The sequence below is a fragment of the Bos grunniens genome, chromosome 5 (genome assembly GCF_055505025.1).
Source record: "Bos grunniens cultivar Pamir isolate PY7600 chromosome 5, Bosgru_T2T1.0, whole genome shotgun sequence".
Lineage (NCBI taxonomy): Eukaryota > Metazoa > Chordata > Mammalia > Artiodactyla > Bovidae > Bos > Bos grunniens.
Genome location: NC_141169.1, coordinates 121,132,994 through 121,155,471, shown reverse-complemented (window position 1 = coordinate 121,155,471; position 22,478 = coordinate 121,132,994). Strand labels below are relative to the sequence as shown.

Here is a 22,478-nt window from a genome sequence, read left to right as displayed (position 1 = left end):
TGAAGAGTCAGGAAACAAGAGTGATCCCAAGAAAAAGAGGAAATTCTCTCCCAAAGAGAAGCCACTCAGCAGTGGGCCTGAAGAGGCTGCTACAGCAAGAGCTGTGGCTGCAAGAAAAAGAAAAAGCTCTGAGAGCCATCCCAGGAAAATCAGAGCAGACGTCTCCCTAATGGGCCATAACTTGCAGAGAGAGTTTCCAACCCACCCCGACAGCCCAATAAAAATAAAAACATCTGATAAACAGGACTATATCAAAATTGAAAACTTCCTGCTCTTTAAATGATACCATTAAGAAAATACAGATAAATCACAGAAAGGGAGAAAGTATTTGCTCTCTATATCTGATAAAGCATTCTTTTTAAAAAAAAATAATTTTATTTGTTTTCATTTTTGGCTGTGCTGGGTCTTCACTGCTACGCAGCTTTTCTCTACTTGTGGAGAGCAGGGGTGTGCGGGCTTCCCACCGCGGGGGCCCTGCTCGTTGCGGAGCAGGGGCTCTAGGGCTCTGGGCTCAGCGCTGCGGCTCCAGGGCTCTGCAGTCTGGCGCATCAGCTGTGGTGCACTGGCTGAGTTACTCCGCAGCAGTGGGCTCTTCCCAGACCAGGGATAGAACCCATGTCTCCTGGAGTAGCAAGCAAATTCTATATCACCAAGCCACAAGTCTCTAACAAAGCATTCTTAATGAGTTAACATGAAGACCTTTTATAAAGCAATAATATAAAAAAATACTCAACTAAAAACATGGACAGGGACTTCCCTGGCGGTCCAGTGGTTAAGACTCTGTGCTCACAACGCAGGGGGCCTGGGTTTGATCCCTGAACAGGGAGCTAGATCCCACACGCTGCAACTAAGGCTAATAAAAATATTTTTTAACAAATGGACAGAAGATCTGAACACTTTGCAGAAAGATATAAAAACAGCCAATAAGCACATGGAAAACTATCACCGTTGTTATCGGAAAAGTACGCCAAGGGGCGCCACTCCAACAGCTGAGATTAAAATGCTGTCAACAGCACGGTCCACGCGGACGCAGGGCAGAAACTCCCGCACTGTGCGCAGGACTGTAAAATGGCATGACCACCCTGCAGAACTCTTTGCCAGTTTCTTATAAAGTTAAGCATACACTTACCATGTGACCCAGCAATTCCAATCCCAGGTATTAACTTTAGAGAAATGCAATCATAAATCCAAACAAAGACGCCTTGTAAACGAAGGTTCACAAATGCCTTATTCATAACAGCCAAACACTGGAAGCAAATGCCCACCGACAGATGAGAGATAAGTGATGCCATTCCTACAACAGAAGACTACTCAGCAGAGAGGAGCAAGCGCCTCTGTGAGGACAGATGAAGCTAAAACCCTGGTGAGTGAAGAAGCCGGACACGAAAGAGCAAAGCTAAATCATTCCATTTAAATGCAACTTTAAGCACAGCAAACTGAACCCATGGTGCCAAGGAGACGAGAGGCTGCTCAGGGTCACAGGCTACAGGCAAGAGCAACAAGACAGAGTTGTGAGAGCGATGTCAAAATACCCTGCATCTTGACCATGGCGGTGTATTTATTAAAATTCACAGAACTACAAACATAAAATGGGTCCACTTACTGTATGTAAATTATACCTCATATAATATTTTTATCACTTTTTTTTGGCTGCACAGCACGGCACGCAGAATCTTAGTTTCCTGATCAGGGATCGAACCAGCGTCCCCTGCAGTAGAAATATGGAGTCCTAACCAATGGAGCACCAAGGAAATCCCTCAATATTATGTTTTTGTAATATTCTTTTTTTTTGGTAGTATTCTTAACAGTGGTTAAGAACCTCTTACACTATTGGTGGGAATGCAAACTAGTACAGCCACTATGGAGAACAGTGTGGAGATTCCTTAAAAATCTGGAAACAGAACTGCCATATGACCCAGCAATCCCACTGCTGGGCATACACACGGAGGAAACCAGAATTGAAAGAGACACGTGTACCCCAATGTTCATCCCAGCACTGTTTATAATAGCCAGGACATGGAAGCAACCTAGATGTCCATCAGCAGATGAATGGATAAGAAAGCTGTGGTACATATACACAACGGAGTATTACTCAGCCATTAAAAGGAATACATTTGAATCAGTTCTAATGAGGTGGATGAAACTGGAGCCTATTATACAGAGTGAAGTAAGCCAGAAAGAAAAACACCAATACAGTATACTAACGCATATATATGGAATTTAGAAAGATGGTAATGACAACCCTGGATGCGAGACAGCAAAACAGACACAGATGTATAAAACAGTCTTTTGGACTCTGTGGGAGAGGGTGAGGGTGGGACGATTTGGGAGAGTGGCATTGAAACATGTATAATACCATATGTGAAACGAATCGCCAGTCCAGGTTCCATGCATGATATAGGAAGCTTAGGGCTGGTGCACTGGGATGACCCAGAGGGATGGGATGGGGAGGGAGGTGGGAGGGGGGTTCAGGATGGGGAACACGTGTACACCCGTGGCAGATTCATATCAATGTATGGCAAAACCAATACAATATTGTAAAGTAATTAGCCTCCAATTAAAATAAATACATTTATATTAAAAAAAAGGGGGGGTAGAAAGAAAAAAAAAACAGAACCTGCCTGACAATATAGAAGATACAGGTTCAATCCCTGATCCGGGAAGATCCCACATGTTGCGGGGCAACTAAGCCAGTGCACAACTACTGAGCCCACGTGCCGCCGTGAAGGAAGCCTCGCACCCGGAGCCCAGTCACGGCACGAGAAGCCGCCGTGAGCACGGAGCACTGCAAGCAGAGAGCCGCCCCCGCTCACACCGCCCAGAGAAAGGCCGGGCGCAGCCACGAGCAGACACAGCACTGCACCCAACAGTCACAGAGGTCAAGAAACCGTTAGAAAAAAGACTTAAGGCTAAATGCTGCTGCTAAGGCGCTTCAGTTGTGTCTGACTCTGTGCGACCCCAGAGACAGTAGCCCACCAGGCTCCCCCGTCCCTGGGATTCTCCAGGCAAAGAACACTGGAGTGGGTTGCCATTTCCTTCTCCAATGCATGAAAGTGAAAAGTGAAAGTGAAGTTGCTCAGTCGTGTCTGACCCTCAGCAACCCCATGGACTGCAGCCTACCAGGCTCCTCCGTCCATAGGATTTTCCAGGCAAGAGTACTGGAGTGGGGTGCCATTGCCTTCTCCGTAAGGCTAAATGCTGCTGCTAAGTCACTTCAGTCGTGTCCGACTCTGTGCGACCCCATAGACGGCAGCCCACCAGGCTTCCCCATCCCTGGGATTCTCCAGGCAAGAACACTGGAGTGGGTTGCCATTTCCTTCTCCAATGCATGAAAGTGAAAAGTGAAAGTGAAGTCGCTCAGTCATGTCCGACTCTTAGCGACCCCATGGACTGCAGCCTACCAGGCTCCTCCCTCCATGGGATTTTCCAGGCAAGAGTACTGGAGTGGGGCGCCACTGCCTTCTCCGGTAAGGCTAAATAGTGACAAAAGAGCTATAAAGCTAAGTGCAAGATTTAGAAAGGATTCATAAATTGGAGAGGCTTACTATAAAATAACCTGCAATTTACAAAAACATCTACAGGGTTTCAGTAACAACAACAGAAAACAGACTCCCTCAGGGCCCCTTCCGCCTCTCCGTCTGCAGCCTGACCTCAGCCTCACCCGTATTCATTGGTCTTCTTCATGGAGATGGCAAACCACCACCCACCACTCCCACCCAGAATCGCCACAAAACTGCTACTAAAACAAGCTTTGCATTATCCAGTAACAAGATAAGGAATCCTAACATATCCTTTTTCCAAAAACTTGTTTATGCACTCTGGGCTGTGCCGGGTCTTGCCTGCTGCACAGGCTCTTCTCCACCTGCAGTGAGCAGGGGCTGCTCCTCAGCGCGGCGTGTGGGCTCCTCACTGTGGTGGCTTCTCTCGCTGTGGTGCACAGGCTCCCGGGCAAAGAGGGCTTCACAGGTGCAGCTCTCGGGCTCTAGAGCAGAAGCCCAGGAGGGTGGCACACAATCTTAGCTGTTCCAAGGCACATGGGATCTTCCCAGAGCAGGGATCAAAACTGTGTCTCCTGCATTGGCAGGCAGATTCTTTACCACTGAGCCACCAGGGAAGCCCACGAATCCTAATATATCCTTCAATCACTACTCACATTTTTAAGTAAAATAGAGCAGAGGTCAGAATTTTGGGGCACGTCAATCAGGAGAGGACATGCCTCTCCTGATTAGGACAGTTGTCCTACTGAAGGAAAGCAAAGATCCTATAAAGCTTGAAAAGTCAAACACCCATAACAAAGGGTCTTAAGTTCAAGGTCATACACACACACACACACAAAATAGAATGTGTAACTTTTAATCAGGAGTAAAACAAAAATAATCTATCCGACGGAAAATAGAAAAGGAGATATAAAAACAGGGAAGTACTAGTAAAGGAAAATGTGAAACAAAATGGTAGAAATTAATACTAACATACAGCACTGTAAATCAACTATACTTCAATAAAAATGAATTTTAAAAAAGAAATTAGTCCTAATGATAATTTTAATAGTTGTATAATATATGGAATAAACTAATCAATGCAAAAGAATTTTCTCAGATTTAATTTCTAAAAAACAATCTCCAACAAAAGACACACACTTTAGGGGACTTCCCTGGTGGTCCAGTGGTTAAGAGATCTGCCTGCAAATTCAGGCGACACAGGTTCAATCCCCGGTCCAAGATCCCACGTGCCACAAGGCAACTAAGCCTGTGCACCACAACTTCTGAGCCTGTGCTCCACGACGAGGAGAGCCCTGCAATGAGGAGACTGCCACCCCAACTAGAGAGGAGTCCCTCCTCGTCACAAATAGAGAAAGCCCATGAGCAGCAACGAAGACCCAATGCAGCCAAAAATAAATAAATTTAAAAAACAATTTTTTAAAGAAAAGCTCACCCTTGCTCATCTCACCTATTACATATAAACCAGCACTGTGACTAGAAATAAAACTAAATTACTCTCAAAGTCATTCACTTAAACTGACCATTAGCTCACTGGCCCACATTGCTACAATTCTAGATCATTCAACCAAAAATCTCTGTGTACTAACGTTCCTGAGCTTCAGTGACTAGCCACGCACTGTAAGAAACGGGTGATCTCAGCAGCGGCATCCCTGGAGAGTTCACAGCGACAGCCCCAGTTTAGGCAAGCGCATCTCATGGCCAAGGAACTGGTATAAAGTAGCTTTAGAACTGTCACTCGGGTAGCGGCTGCACACGTCTTTTCCAAACACTTCTTGTATCCCAACAACTCTGTGCTACCCTCCAAAGAGATGCTAGCATCCTCTTACTGCACCCTTGCCTACCAGAAGGCTAACTTTCCTTCCCAAGATGACCCAGAGGCCCGCCACTGACAGCTCGTCTTTAGAACAAGGCACTGGCTCACGACTGCGGCTCAGATCATGAGCTCCTTATAGTAAAATTCAGACTTAAAACTGAAAAAAGTAGGGAAAACCACTAGGCCATTCAGGTATGAACTAAGTCAAATTCCTTAGGATTATACAGTGGAAGTAACAAATGGATTCAAGGGATGAGATCTGATCAACAGAGTGCCTGAAGAACCACGTACAGAGGTTTGGAACACGGTACAGGAGGCAGTGAACAAAACCATCCCCAAGAAAAAGAAACGCAACAAGGCAACGTGGCTGTCTGAGGAGGCCTTACCAACAGCTGAGGAAAGAAGAGAAGCGAAAGGCAAGGGAGAAAAAGAAAGATATGCCATCTGAACGCAGAATTCCAATAGCAAAGAGAAAGAAGAAAGCCTCCTCTCCCCTGATGGCTCACACAGTAAAATATCTGCCTGAAATGCAGGGGACCTGGGTTTGATGCCTGGGTCAGGAAGATCCCCTGGAGAAGGTGGCTACCCACTCCAGGGGAGAACCCCATGGACAGAGGAACCTAGTGGGCTACAGTTCATGGGGGCGCAAAGAGTCGGACACGACTGAGAGACTAACCCTTTGACTTTGACTTTCAGCGAACAATGCAAAGAAACAGAGAAAAACAACAGAATGTGAAAGACTAGAGCGCTTTTCAAGGGAATTAGAGCTACCAAGGGAAAACTTCATGCAAAATGGGCACAATAAAGGACAGAAACGATATGGACCTAACAGAAGCAGAAGATAGTAAGCAGAGGCGGAAAAAACACACAAAAGAACTCTACCAAAAAGATCTTGGTGACCTGGACAACCAGGATGGTGTGATCACTCACCTAGAGCCAGACATTCTGGAGTGTGAAGTCAAGTGGGCCTTTGGAAGCATTACTACCAACCAAACTACTGGAGGTGACAAAATTCCAGCTGAGCTATTTCAAATCCTAAAAGATGATGCTATTAAAGTGCTGCACTCAATACGCCAGCAAATTTGTAAAAGTCAGTAGTGGCCACAGGACTGGAAAAGGTCAGCTTTCATTCCAATCCCAAAGAAGGGCAACGCCAAAGAATGCTCAAACTACCACACAACTGCACTCATTTCACATGCTAGCAAAGTAATTCCCAATATCCTTCAAGCGAACTGAGTACTTTCAGAAGTACAAGCTGAATTCAGAAAAGGCAGAGGAACCAGAGATCAAATTTCCAACATCTGCTGGATTACAGAAAAAGCAAAAGAATTCCAGAAAAACATCTACTTCTGCTTCACTGACTATACTAAAGCCTTTGACTATGTTGATCACCACCAACTATGGAAAATTCTTAAAAACACGGGAATAGCAGAGCACCTTACCTGCCTCCTGAGAAACCCATAGAAGCAAAGAAACCAAGAAGCAAAACTTAGAACCAGACATGGAACATTGGACTGGTTCAAAATTTGAAAGGAGTACATCAAGGCTGTATACTGTCACCCTGCTTATTTAATTTATATGCAGAGCACATCATGCAAAATGCCGGGTTGGATGAAGCATAAGCTGGAATCAAGACTGCTGGGAGAAATATCAATAACTTCAGGTATGCAGATGACACCACCCTTATGGCAGAAAGTGAAGAGGAACTGAAGAGCCTCTTGATGAAAATTAAAGAGGAGGGTGAAAAAGCTGGCTTAAAACTCAACATTCAAAAAACTACCATCATGACATCCAGTCCCATCACTTCATGGGAAATAGGGAAAAAAATGGAAACAGTGACAGACTTTATTTTCCTGAGCTCCAAAATCACTGCAGATGGTGACTGCAGCCATGAAATTAAAAGTTATTCTTGCACCCTGGAAGAAAAGCTATGACAAACCTAGACAGCATATTAAAAAGCAGAAACATTACTTTGCCAACAAAGGTATGTATAGTCAAAGCTATGGTTTTTCCAGTGGCCATGTATGGATGTGAGAGCTGGACTATAAAGAAAGTGGGGCACCGAAGAATTGATGCTTTTGAACTGGTGCTGGAGAAGATTCCAGAGACTCCCCTTGGACAGCAAGATCAAACCAGTCAATCCTAAAGGAAATGAACCCTGAATATTAATTGGAAGGAGTAATGCTGAAGCTCCAATCCTTTGGCCACCTGATGGGAAGAGCTGACTCACTGGAAAAAACCCTGACGCTGGGCCAGACTGAGGACAGGGGATAAAGGGTGACGGAGGACGGGACGGTTGGTGGCGTCACTGACTCGATGGACACGAGGACGGGACGGTTGGTGGCGTCACCGACTCGATGGACACGAGGACGGGACGGTTGGATGGCGTCACCGACTCGATGGACACGAGGGTGAGCAAACTGGAAGACAGTGAAGGACAAGAAAGCCTGGAGCGTTGCCGTTCATGGAGTCGCAAGGAGTCGGACATGACTGAGTGACTGAGCAACTGGCCCGTGAACGGCGTGGTGACTTGAGATTCTCTGGTTACACCTGAGCTCCAGCACTCTACAAGCATCCCTGTCATACCCTGACAACGCCCTCCAGTCTCTCTGGAATGCCAAGCAAAGTACTGCCATTACCTTCCAGACTCTTATCCAACAGCCAATGAAGAAACTTCAAGTGCTGCTGCTTGCCTGACTTCTGGTTAGTACAACCATCAGACAGAAGGCAGCTTCCAAAGAGAAACGCTGCCCACACAACCACGCAGTTCCATGAACAGAGCCCTTCAGAAATGGACATTCTGTGGTAGAGACTGTTGCTAAGAGAAAAGGAGCCTCCGACCACAGGTCAGTCCAGCGCTGGCTCTGCTGGGGGACCTGGCCTCCTGTGTGTCGTGTCCTCACCTGAAAACTGGGACAAGGAGCACCGCCGAGGACTGCTGTGAGGGTGACTCGAGCTGCCCTCTGGGTGAGGAGCCCGGAACAGGACTGGCACAACCTCTCCTCAGAGGTACTGATGGCAGAGAGGAGGAAACAGAGACACGGCCACCGTGCTGCCAAGGCTGGGCTCAACAGCGGCCAGGGGAGGCACAGCTTGCTCAAGGGAGCAGACCAGAGCCTCTCCCGGAGCCAGCTTCAGTGGCATCACGGTGCAGCTGAAGGTGGGCATGAGGGAAGTTCTGCACTGCGCAGTCAACAGATGCTGTAAGCGAGGAGGGTTCTGAGTCTCCCAGAGAGTCAGTAGTTAAACATTTATCAACACACCACTGAAACCGCACTGGTCTGGAAAAAAATGACAAGGCAAGTCCATGGAGAGCAGTGGATACCTGCACAATCAATCAATCCACAAACAAGATCATGTCTATACTGCACATAGTCCACCGGGGGCGGCAGGAGGGAGACCCAGGGAAAGGGGGTGGCTGGCAGGAACAGATGAGTAAAAATCTAACATCAGAAGTGAAAAGAAGAAATAACCACAAACACAAAGGCAAGTTCAAATGATTACCGGAGAATAGTTTACCTAAGACCATGCTGAACCATCTGGACTCTGCAAACCCACCGTCGAAGCCCTGTCAGATGCGGAACTGGCCAGAAGCTGCCTCCAGAAGAGGGTGGACATGAGTCTGAGCAAACTCCGGGAGACAGTGAAGGACAGGGAAGCCCGGTGTGCCGCAGCCCATGGTGTCGAAGAGTCGGGCAGGACTTAGAGACTGAAGAACAAGTCTCTTTCGACTTCTGAAGAGATGGCTTAATTTTTAAGTTTTATTTATTTACTTAGCTGGCTGCAATGGCTCTTAGTTGTGGCATTCGGAATCTTCCCTGCATCGTGAGGGATCTTGCATCACAGCGTGCGGATTCTCAGTGCAATGAGCAGACTCAACGCAGTGCACGGGCTTAGTGGCTCCACAGCATGTGGAAGCTTTGTTCCCAGACCAGGGATTGAACACCTGTCCCCTGTATCACATAGTGGATTCCTGCCCACTGGACAAGCAGGGAAGTCCTCTTGGCTTAGTTTTTAAAGCACTGAAGCACACACAAGAAGTTGTAACTACCGTAATTCATCCAGGATCTGACTGGATTGCAGTGGGAGGGCCTTTCAGGAGCTTCTGCTCCTGCGGAGGCACGAGTCCTTCCCTCCCTTTCCGGCGCCTGTATGGACTGTGCTCTGACGCTGACCATGCTCACACCCGAGCCCGAGCCACCTGCTCCGCACGAGTGATACAGAGCGCTCGCCACGCAGCACACACACGACTTGGCTGTTTTATTTGGGTTACACTTTGGCTTAGAGAGGCCACGTCACTTTTCCACAACACAGCACCTCAAAACCAGACACACAAGGGTCAAAGAAACCCCAAAAGTCAAGAGACCATATACACAGCTTCAAAACTACAACTTTTGTTGTCATCCATCCTCGAGTGTCTCCTCATACCGCGGATTTGTATACACCACACAATTAACGAGAGTCAAAAACAATTCTTACCTTCTATGGAAACTCCTTCTTTAAATTTTATATTTAGGCAAAATATAAAAACATTTGGGATTTTTTCTTGGAGTATATGCAACTTTAAGAAGAAATTTTTCATTCAGTAGATGTATAATCTCTTCACCTGAAAAATAAGAGAGGAAAAAAAACTTAAGTTCTACATCTTTAAAGTCAACTCACCAAAATAATACAGAAAAGGAAAACAAAAGTCATTACCTTAACTGAGAATTCAGATAATCAGAACAATTCATGACCAAGGATCTAAAAACTCCCCTGTCCTTGCTTGCTCTGCAGGGACTGGTGCCAGCGCCACACGCCCACCTCCGGCTGGTCAGCCAGCTCAATGGCCGGGGTGCAGGGCCATGAGCAGGGTCTGTGCAGCTGCCCACTTCCACGCCTACACTACCAACACCAACAAACACACATCCGGATCACCAGATGACAAGCCACGTCCCTCACGGCTTCCAGAAAACCGTGTCCCAGAGTGTTCCAGGTGGGACTGCTACACAGCGTTTGCAAACAATGTGACTCGCAATCCTCGTAGGAAATCCTGACTTCAAGGCGCGCAGCAAGAACAGACTAAGAGAGCCCTGGGCTGTTCACTCTGCACGAAAGTCATGATTTTACCATTTGAAAATCATACTTATGCAATAAGGAGGGATGTCCATTCTAGAATATAAGAGCCTTAAGAGACTGATTCATCAAATACAATATTTAAATCTTGTTTGGGTCCAATTAAAATGAATCAACTTGAAGAGTGTATTTTTGATGCTATTGGGAAAATCTAAATACAGACTGGTATTAGCACTAAGGAATTAATGCACATCTCTTAGTTGTAAAAATAATATGGTCACTTGTTTTTAAAAATAAAAACCTCCCTTATCTAGCAGAAAAAATGAAGTATTCATGAGTGAAATGACATTATTTTTTGGATTTACTTTTAAAACACTTTACCAAAACACAAGAGCCAAACAAATTTTAAAGGGGTGAGAGAGAAGAACACCAACAACAACAAAAAAACTGGCAAAGTGCTGATCACCGATTAAGCTGGGAAATGAGCACAAGGGTATTCAGTGTTTTCTGGTGTATTTTTAAATTTCACATAAAAAGAAAAAAAAAGTACTTGGAGTTGTGCTAGTAAACCAGCAGTAAGTCAATGTCATATCCTAAGACAGGAAACTAGTTTTTAAAACTGTGAAAGAGAACAAAGAACCCTTCCTTTAAAACTGAGTCAGGAGGTCCAAAGGGGAGCCCTCACCCAGCACTACCGGGTTTCGATCACAGACTCCCATGGAGGAAGGCTTCCCATCTGCCCAGCAACTCAGTCAGTAACAAACCGTCAGCACCCTGAACTCTCATTTCCTCCAAGGGACTTTTGTTCAAGAGTACCTCCCAACTTCCTCCTTTTTCTCTACATAGTAACCTTCGTCTTCTTTGTTTGGGAGACTTGCCTATGGCTTTTGTTATTGCTTGGTTGTCCTGAACTGCTATTCTCAAATTCCCACCCAATTCAAAATTGGCTTTCCAGCACTTCACAGTTTCAAAATAAAGAACTATCTCTATAAAGGCCCTCAGACCTGTTTATTCTGCCTCTGAACAGGGTGCTTTTATAACACTGCAACTTCTTGACACATTCTCCTCAGTGTGAGCTGGAGGAAGCCCAACAACTGGGACATGGGGGTGCGGCCGGGACGTGGGGGGTGCAGCTGGGACATGGTGGGGGGTGCAGCCAGGACATGAGGGTTGCAGCCGGGACATGGGGGGTGCAGCCGTGGAACGGGGGGTGCAGCCGTGGAACGGGGGGTGCAGCCGGGGAATGGGTGCAGCTGGGACATGGGGGTGCCGCCGGGACATGGTAGGGGGTGCCACCGGGACATGAGGGGTGCAGCCGGGGAACAGGAGGGTGCAGCCGGGAAACAGGGGTGCAGTCGGGGAATGGGGCGTGCAGCCGGGACATGGGGGGTGCAGCCGGGAAACAGGGGTGCAGTCGGGGAATGGGGCGTGCAGCCGGGACGTGGGGGGTGCAGCCGGGGAACAGGGGGTGCAGCCGGGACATGGGAGGTACAGCCAGGCAACGGGGGGGTGCCGCCGGGACATGGGGGTGCCGCCGGGACATGGTGGGGGTGCAGCCGGGGCATGAGGGGTGTAGCCGGGACATACAGGGTGCAGCTGGGGAATGGGGGATGCAGCCAGGACATGGTGGGAGGTGCAGCTGGGGAACGGGTAGGGGGCCGTGCAGCTGGGGCACGGGGGGGTGCAGCTGGGGAACGGGGTGGCCATGCAGCTGGGGCAGGGGGGTGCAGCCGGGGAATGGGGTGGCCATGCAGCTGGGGAATGGCGGGGTGCAGCCAGGGAATGGGGTGGGGGAGAGGGTGTGCAGCCAAGGAACGGGAGACGAGGCTCCTCGGCAGGCAGGGACCCTGAGCACGCACCCCATGCTCACACTGCCTGGCAGCGCCACCCTCTCCCATGCCCTCCCTCCCAAGGCAGGCACCCTGTCCTCCTGCTCAGACCACAGCAGGCTCTCAGATCTCATTGGCAGCCTGATTTTCCTGTGACCCCTTTCTCCCAAGCCCTACCCCACCTCCTTCCTTAAACACACGTATTCCCTGAGGTCCACACAGGCACCCCAAACTGGAAGGGGGCAGCACTCTCACAGGCCCCAGCACTCCCTTCTGTGCCTCCTGATGCCTTCACTCAAGGATCTGTTTTTGATACTTTTGCTTCTAGCCGAGATGAAACAACAAGGACCAGATTCACAAATGAAACAGCTCTCAGGACACTGGCTGTCTGGCGGGGAAAACAGTGATCCTCAAGGAGGGAACAAGAGGAGCCCGTTAACTGCCCAGCTTCCTGCCTGACAAGAGTTCTGGGTCACAGCAGAGGAACCAGGTGGGTCCAGCAGTCCCCGAGGGGAAGAAAGAGCGCTGGGAGTCCAGGGGGCAAGGCGCGAGCGTTGCCAAGCAGAGAGCGGAGGATGTGCCTGCTCTGGCCAGGTACTGCTCAGCCCAAGCAGCCAAGCCAAGGATTAGAAGAACGATCCTCCAAGTTCACATGGGTCAAGGAGAGGTACTCCTCCTCCCAGTCACAGTGGCTATTTCCCTAACTTCAAGGCACTGCACAAAGAATTCAGAAGACTTCTGCTTCACTGGTGGGGCAACATGAGACCTGGACTCAACACGACTCAACACGACTCAACTTTGTCCCACCTGACAAAGCCTAAAAGCCGGACCCCAGAATCTAGCTTAGTTGGTAAAGAATCCGCCTGCAATGCAGGAGACCCCGGTTCGATTCCTGGGTTGGGAAGATCCGCTGGTGAAGGGAACGGCTACCCACTCCAGTATTCTGGCCTGGAGAATTCCATGGACAGAGGAGCCTGGCAGGTTACCGTCCATGGGGTTGCAAAGAGTCGGACACAACTGAGTGACTTTCACTTCACTTCACAGAATTAAACTCTTTCCAAGTGATTTAACAACATTCCAGACAAAGGTCAAGAATATTTATAGAAAACAAAAATACCCAGCATCCAACAAGATAAAAGTCACAGTATCTTGGCATCCAATCAAAAATGACCAGATATGCAAGGAAGCGGGAAAACACAAACCATAATCCACCCAGAAATAACACAGACAGTAAAATTAATAGACAAGGACATTAAGCAGTTGTTCTAACTGTATTCCATATGTTCAAAAACCTAGAGGGAAGATGAGACATGTTAAAGAGAGACATGAAAGATATACAAAGACCCAAAGAGAATCACAAACAGACTCTCAATCCAGCAAAAGGCAGGAAAAGAGGACAAGGCCCCGAGAGCACACGCTGAGCCCTGACCGCAGGCCAAGCCGGGCACCGCCGCACTCTCAGCGCACCCCTGCTCCCTCACCCACCCTGCACTATTTCCCGACTCACTGCCAGCCTCTGCAGCGGACACCTCGGCACATGGGCCTCTGCCTGAAACGCCCTCCCTCCACCTTCCTTACCTGGCAAATTCCTATCTGCCCCTCAAATTCAAAATTCAAAGACAATCACTTTTATCAGGCTTTCTTGAGTCCTTCCTCAGAACTATTGCAAGAGAATCAACACACTGTAATCTAGTTTTAAGTATTTTTTATCTTCAATCATGAAAAAAATATTTAAAATATTAAAAAGTCCAGAGAAAAATATAAAAATATCCACGTATTGAGATCTAATAAATGTTAACTATTTGCTTATATATGGAGACGATATTAGTCGCTCAGTCGTGTCTGACCCTGGGTGACGCCATGGACTGTAGCCCACCAGGCTCCCCTGTCCATGGGATTCTCCAGGCAACAATCCTGGAGCGGGATGCCATTCCCTTCTCCAGGGGATAGCACCAACCCAGGGATCAAACCTGGGTCTCCTGCATTGTGGGTAGATCCTTTACTGTCTGAGACACCATGGAAGACCACTGACATATGCCACCTACTTAAAAAAATGTTTCTAGGAGTTCCCTGGTGGCATGGAGGGTAAGAATCTGCGCCACAGAGACCCGCCCCAGCACACAGATGAGACCGGCAGGCAGTGCCTGCCTGGACCTGCTCTCAGCACCGCGCTCCTGGGAGAACCAAAACCAAGGCGGCGGGCAGGCACGCTCGTGCCTAGGCTGCGCCTGTCACTCCGGCTACACCGGGTCCTCGTCGCTGCGCGCGGGTCCTCGTCGCTGCGCGCGGGCCCCGTCAAGCAGCGGTGAGTGGGCGCTGCCCTCCAAGTGCAGTGCAGGCTTCTCGGTGCGGCAGGCTCTCTCGCCCAGGAGCACGGGCTCCAGGGTGCAGAGCTTCAGGAGTTGTGGCACACGGGCTTAGCTGCCCCAAGGCATGTGGGATCTTAGTTCTCAGACCAGGAATCAAACCCGTGTCCTCTGCATAGGCAGGTGGATTCTTAACCACTGGACTACCTGGAGTCTCTAGGCTGAGACTCTGGAAGGAAAAGTAATGTTAAACAGGCAGCTAAAAAGCAGTGCCAAATAGGCAGAAAAACTCCCCAACAGCACGAGGGTAGAAACCGGGGCAATGAACAGAGCTGAGTCCAAACAAGAGCACAAAAGGACTAATTGAAGGAGCACTGATGCAGGGTGACGCTACCCTAAGAAGCAACGGGAGCCACTGTCATGGGGGCCTTACTACTAAGGGCCGGCAGCCGTGAGCCAAGTACGACTCAGTGCAGGGCGCAATCCGCCACCAAGCCCAGGTCACAAGTGAGACTGCAGAGGCCGCAATCGTGACAGGACCAGCCCAAGGCCAGGAGGTTACTGTCAGCTCTTGAACGGGAGCCCAAGCTGTCTGAGAGCAAAGTCCATGTTCTCAGTCTCTACACAATACCAGACTCTGGCCCAGATTCTAGTTGATACAGGAGGAAAGAGGAGTCACAGAAGGGGCAGTAGGCTGAGGCAGATGGAACGGAAGCAAAGGCGTGACCCAGGGCGTCACCCAGCGAGCCCCCGGAGTACAGCGCCCAGGGCCTTCACCGTGACGAGCTGGGGTCAGGCAGTGGCCACGGCGCACGACTTTCTGAGTGTGCTCAACACCAACGAACTGCACCCTTTACAAGACTGGATCTCTCAGGACAGGAATTACATCTTCATGAAAAACACGCACACTCAGTGGGCTGACAGGCAGGAGTCAAGTTCCCAGAGGAGAGCAGACCAGAGGCGCCAAGGCCCCAGGAGCCACAGCTCGCCCCCCAGCGAGAAGGCAGCTCTGCGGTGGCCCCCGAGGAGAGGCTGGGGGGCTGGGAGAGAGCCCGCAGGACTGAACTCAGGAGGCAGGGCGGCGACGGCTCCCATGAAGAAACCTGCTGGAGCTCTATCTACTCCTTTTAAGTTACTGACCACAAACCTCATGTGCACAGAGAACACAGCCCTGCGAGCCTACTTCCTCTTGGAGCAAGCTTGCCTCTCCTGAGAAGACTGGGACAGATGCTGGACAGACACGAACTCTGCACAACCCCTCGCATCAAAAAGCAAGGCTCCCTGCCCAGGACCCCCAGTCACCACAGGTGGGGAGCGATGGGGCGGGTCCAAGTCTGAGCTCCGAGAGGCCTCACAGCCTCTGCTCTCGCCCCCGAGGAGCCCTGTGGCCGGTGCAAAGAAGCCCTTCCAGCCTCCCTAAGGATGACTGAACCCTGGAGAGCCCCGGCTCGCGAGGAGGCCCGGCTCCACACACAGCAGACAGGAGCCAGCGCCACCCAAACTGGGTTCAACCCACCAACTCAGGAAAAACAGTCCTTTGATTCCTTCTGTTCCCTCGCAACCCTTCAACATCCTTACCCCCTAATTCACAGAAAAAGCACACAGTCTCAAGTGGGAACCCTCTAGTCTTCGTGCAGATTTGGCTCACCAAATTTGGCATCACAGTCCCTGCCCCCGTCATTACAGCACAAAAAGGGCCTTGCTCCCGCCAAGACAACCACTGCACCCGCACGCTCAACCCTGCCCTTCACACCTCCGGTCTGCCTGTCTCCCCTTGCTCACTGTGCACGCGCACAGGCGTGCACACCCTGCCCCACAGACGCTTCTCTGATCCTGCTCACAGCAATGCTTCCCCGAGGGACGCTGGCTTTCGCCGTCCCCTCCCATCCAGCTCCTGAGCCCACCACGCCATCAGACTGTTTCCATTAAGGAAGTCAGTGCCCATCCAGGACCGCCCCCTCAGCATCTCCCAGCCTGACACGGTGGAAGTAACACCATGTCGTAGCTTCCCTGACACCATACCCTGCAGGGTCCTGTGGCCCCCAGAGCCACTCTCTGTCAGCTCCCACTTCCTCTGCTCAGTCCACCAGCGGGCACCTCCCAGCGTCAGTTCTGTCTCCCTCCCTGCCCTCTGCTGCACAGGTTTAAAAGTGCAGCTCCCTGAGTTCTGGTTCTAGAAAAACTGGAGCAGCTATATCACACTAATCTCCCTGCTGATAATAAGTATAAACTCTAAACAAAACATAAAAACAGCTATTTGAAGATACCAGAGACCACTCAAAAACATGCAGTAAGTGGGGGGAACACAGTCACTCTAAGAAGAGCGAACCCCACGAGCTCTACACTGAAGAGCTCCTGACGCAGAGTCGACCACAGGAGGAGAGAGGTCCGATTTCAGGGCTACCAGGACGGCTGAAACAGAATGGGAAAATCAAAAAGAGAAGTGCACGCGTGTGCTCAGGCATGTCCAACTCTATGAGAGTGAAAGTGAAAGTCAGTCAGTCGTGTCCGACTGTGTGTGACCCCATGGACTATTGAATCCATGGAATTCTCCAGGCCAGAATACTGGAGTGGGTTCCCTTCTCCAGGGGACCTTCCCAACCCAGGGATCAAACCCAGGTCTTCCACACTTGCAGGCAGATTCTTTACCGGTTGAGCCACCAGGAAAGCCCAAGAATACTGGAGTGGGTAGCCTATCCCTTCTCCAGGGGATCTTCCCAACTCAGGGATCAAACCCAGGTCTCCCGCATTACAGGCGGATTTTTTACCAGCTAAATCCAACTCTATGCAACCCCACAGACCTCAGCCCATTAGGCTTCTCTGTCTGCGGGATTTCCCAGGCAAGAATACTAGTGTGGGTTGCCATTCTCTTCCCCAGGGGATCTTCCCAACCCAGGGATCGAACCCGCATGTCCTGCATTTGCAGGCCAATTCTTTACCACTGAGCCACCAGGGAAGCCCAAGATGAATAAGGTCTGAGGACTGGATGTAAAACATGGTGACTACAGTTAATAACGAGGCACTGAAATCTGCTAAGACAAAACCTAAATGTTCTTACCACATATGTGTACGTGTGTATATATGTTAAGACAGTGATAACTGTGACAATTAACTAGATGAGAAGAATTCCTTCACAGTGTTTACATTTATCAAACCATCACAACGTCCTTTTAATATATTACATTTTTATTTGTCAATTACACCTTGATGAAGCTGGGGGGGCGGGGTGGAACTGAGCAGAAAACAGCTGTTGTGAGATGAAAGAGCTAAGCCAAGATTTGGCAGCTGTCCAGCACTGTGCAGACAGAATTCAGAGGTTAAATTTTGCTAAACTAGATGGGTTTTCTATTAAAATCTCAGAAGGGCCATGCCTTAGGAGTAAAACTCATGTTCCAGAGCTAAAAGTTATGCCCTAAAACTTAGAACAAAACCAAAACATATCTACTCTAGAAAAGCTTTGACAGGATTAAGATCATCTTCTAGTCATTTTAACAGCCTGCCCTAACAAACCTCAACACTCTTTAAGGAGAGACAACCTAAAGCAAAGTTTCTAGCAGACACTACCCACAATGTCCATTTTGCAATTAAAAAAAAAATTTATTACACATGCAGAGAAGAAAAATGTTACCCATGATCAAGAGAAAAAAACAATCTACAGGAAGCAAAAATGACCATATATTGAAACTGGAAGATGAAAACTTCAAAAGAATAATTATAAATATGTTAAAGGATTTTAGGAAAAGAGAACAGAAGGAATGACAGGTGGAGAATATTAGCCCGGAAATGCAAACTTGAAAGAAGAACCAAAAGGAAATTCTGGAACTGAAAAACTCAGTGAAAGTGAAAGTCGCTCAGCTGTGTCCGATTCTTTGCGACCCCACAGACTGTAGCTTCCCAGGCTCCTCTGTCCGTGGGATTCGCCAGATCAGAATGCCAGAGTGGGCAGCCGTTCCCTTCTCCACAGGATCTTCCCAACCCAGGGATCAAACCCAGGTCTCCCACACTGCAGGCAGATCTTTACTGTCTGAGCCACTAAGGAAGCTGAAAACCACAGCATCTGAAATGAAAATGTCACTGGACAGAATTAATAACAGAATGGGCACAAAGAGGAAAAGCAGGGAGCTTGATGACAGATGAAAAGAAAATATACAAATGTAAACAAAGAGGGAAAAATGAGTTTGAAAATACCAACACATTCAAAACCTGTGGGGCAATATCAAACAGTCTAAAATAGATACCACCAGATTCCAAGAGAAGAAAGATTAGGAGGTAAAAGAAATATTTAAGAGGCAATGGCCAAAAAGTTTCCAAAGGTGATTAAATACATCAACCCACAGATCCAAGAAGGATAAATACAGAAACACCACACCTAGAAAACTATACCCAAATGGAAAAAAAATTTTTAAGAATTTAATAAAAATAAATACATATCTTAAACACAGAAGGAAAAAGGATATCAGGTAAACAAAAGTAAGACTGACAGCTGACTCCTCATCAGAAACAACAGAGGCCAGAAGACAACGAAAAAGGGCTTCCCTGGCGGCCCAGGGGTTAGGACTTCGCAGTCCAGTGCGAGCGTCAGGTTTGATCCCTGGTCAGGGGCACTAAGATCCACATGCTTTGTGGACAAACCACAAAACAAAAACCCATAAAACAGAAACAATATTGTAACAAATTCAATAAAGACTTTAAAAATGGTCCACATTAAAAAAAAAAAATCTTAGAAAAAACCCACAATGGAATAATTTTTTCAAAGCACGTAAGGAAAAAAGCTGTCAACCTGGAATTCTATATTCAGCAAAAATACCTCTCAAAACTGAAGGGTAAGTAAAGACTTCTTCACACCAACAAAAATGGAGTGATTCTGTCCCCAGCATACCCACAACATAAGAAATACTGAAGTGCGTGCTTTAAGCCAAAGGAAAATGATCCCTTATAGAAATCCAATCCACAAAACGGAATGAAAAACTTCCCAACTCATTCTTTGGGACCAGTATTACACAGATATCAAAACAAAGAATATTATATGGGGAAAAAAGTCATACACAAATATCTCTTAAGAATATATATATAATATATGCAAAAAAATCCTTAACAAAACACTAGTGAACAAAAATCCAGCCACCTTTCTTTTGGCGGGGGGGTGGGGGGGGGGGCATGCCTGGCGGCGTGCAGGATCTTAGTTTCTTATTCTTAGTTCCTCCACCAGGGAATTCCCCACATACCCCCACACTAAGGGCATTTATCCAAAACTGCCAAGTTACTTTAACATCTGAAAATTAATTAATACAACACATTACACTGATGGGGCTTCCCCGGTGGCTCAGATGGTAAAAGAATCCGCCTGCAATGTGGGAGACCCAGGTTTGATCCCTGCTTGTAAAGATCCCCTGGAGAAGGGAATGGCGACCCGCCCCAGTATTCTTGCCTGGAGAACTCCATGGACAGAGGAGCGTGGCAGGGTACAGTCCATAGGATCGCAAAGAGTGGGACTTGACTGAGCGACTAACACTTTCATTTTCGTTACACTGATAAGATAAAGGACAGACACTAAATAATCATCCCAACAAATGCAGAAAAGGCACTGGACAGAATCCAACACCCTTTCGTGGTAAAAACACCCCCAAACAAACTAGAGGGCAACCTACTCAACCACTGAAGACCCACGGCACCCACACCACCACTTCTATTCCGCAGTATGGTAGAGGTCCTAGATCGTACTACGAAGAAAAAGAAACAAAAGGCATAATAATTGGAAAGGAAAAGTAAAACTGTCTTTATTCTTATGCAGACAGAATACAAACCTACCATGAGAACAGATAAGTAAACTGAGCAAAGTTGCAGGATGCATGATCAGTATACATAAACCGTGTTTTTGCATATGAACAAGCAACTGAAAAAATAATATAAAAATATTTTAAATAACATCAAAACTATCAAATACTTACAAACATACTGAATGAAAAAAGTGATCTTTCACACCAAAAATTACAAAATGTTGCTGAGAAAAATTAAGGAAAATTTAAATAAATGGAGAGATGTACCATTTGCACAGAAGACTCAGTTAATACAATAACTCAATTCTAAAATTGATCTGGACTTCCCGAGTGGCTCAGTGGTGAAGAATTCTCCTGAAAGGCAGGAGACTTGGGTTCGATTCCTCGGTCGGGAAGATCCCCTGGAGAAGCGAAGGGCATCCCACTCCAGTATTCTTGCCTGGAGAAGCCCATGGACAGAGGAGCCTGGCAGGCTATAGTCCATGGGGTTGCAAAAGAGCTGGACACGACTTAGACTAAACACCACCACCACGGATCTAGAGATTTCATGTGATCCCAACCAAACTCCCAGAAAAACTTCATGTCCAAATTGCAGAGCTTATTCTAAAGCTGGCAAGACAATCTTGTAGAGGAATAAAGGTGGAAGTCTTATGTGACCTGAGTTCCAAACTGACCGTAAAATCGCAGCCACTAAGACAGCGTGGTGTTGGCACAGGATAAAAAATAGACCAATGGAACATAACAGAAAGCCCAGAAACAAACCTGCATACACATGTTCAGTTAACTCATAACAAAGGTTCCAACGCAATTTAATGAAGACAGTCTTTTCAACAAAGGATACTAGAATGATTATCTAATTCATACGGGGGGGAAATGTACCCTTTTCCACTTCACACAAAAAAAGACACAAGATGGATCATTCATAAAGGAGATCAGTATTTGCCTGGAGGTGGAGGGGCAAAAGAGGGTTGGCAGGAGGGATCCCAAAGGGACGTGAGAAAATTTGGGAAATGATGGATACATTCACCATCTTGACTGTGGTGATGATTTCACAGGTATGTGCGTATGTCAAAAGTTACCCAATGTTACACTTCAAACACCTGCAGTTTAGGGACTTCCCTGGTGGTCCAGGGGCTAAGACTGAGCTCCCAATGCAGGGGGCTGGGTCCAATCCCTGGTCAGGGAACTAGACCCCATGTGCCACAACTAAAAATTTTGCATGCCACAAGATCCCACTTGCTGCAACTAAGACCTGGCACAGCTAAATAAATAAAATGAACAATTTTTACAAACATGTAGTTTATTCTATGTCATTTGTATCTCAAGATAGCTGTTTAAAGGAAAAAGAGTACTCATAAACTCGAATACAAAAGCTACCACTATAAAGCTTCTACGAAGACAAAAAAGTGGACAGTGTCTTCACAATTCTGATGCAGGCGCAAGTTTCTTACAACATATGATAAACATAAAAAGAAAATACTGACAAATTTTTACTTCACCCAAATTAAAATTTTCTCCTCATAAACAGATACCATTAAGAAACAAATAGGCTGAGACTTCCCTGGTGGCCCAGTGGTTGAGAATCTGCCTGGCAATGCAGGGGACACGGGCTCCTTCCCTGGGGAGGAGCTAGGATCCCACATGCCACAGGGTAACTAAGCCCACTCACAGCACAACCACTGAGCCCGCACACGCCGGAACCCACAGGGCAGCCATCAGAGAGCCCGTGTGCCACAGCTGAGACCTGTCGCGACCAAATAAATATTTTTCAGAAAAAAAAGAATCGGGCAAATTACAAAATAGGAAAAAACATTAACCCCTCATTTCCTCTCCTCCTCCCACTCCCTCACTGTGTATGTATCCACATCATAAAAGACTTCAACCAGAATTTTTTTAATTGCTAAAACTGAATAATAAAGACAACCCAACAAAGAGCAGACAGAAGACTGGACACTTAACAAGAGATACACAAATGGTCGAAAAGCACATGAAAAGTCACTCACCGTTGTTTTGTTTAAGTGTATTTATTTACTTATTTTTGGCTGCGCTGGGTCTTCCTTGCTATGTGGGCTTTTCTCTAGTTGCAGCGAGCAGGGACTCCCCTGGCGTCTCACTGCAGTGGCTTCTCTTGCTGCAGAGCACAGGCCCTACAGAGCACATGGGCTCAGAAGTCGCAGCTCCCGGGCTCCAGAGCACAG

General features: G+C 47.7%; 1 protein-coding gene across 22 annotated transcripts in view; it reads right to left on the bottom strand.

The window, feature by feature from the left end:
- Positions 1 to 22,478, bottom strand: part of PPP6R2 (protein phosphatase 6 regulatory subunit 2) — a 61,879-nt gene that overhangs the window by 36,127 nt on the left and 3,274 nt on the right. For 21 of the 22 annotated variants that reach the window (XR_015164686.1, XR_015164687.1, XR_015164688.1 and 18 more), the window contains one exon: positions 9,793 to 9,919. The exons of the other annotated variant lie outside the window; for it this stretch is intronic. The gene's annotated coding sequence lies outside the window, so the exon portion shown is untranslated. The remainder of the gene's footprint in view (positions 1 to 9,792; positions 9,920 to 22,478) is intronic. 22 annotated transcript variants of the gene reach the window in all.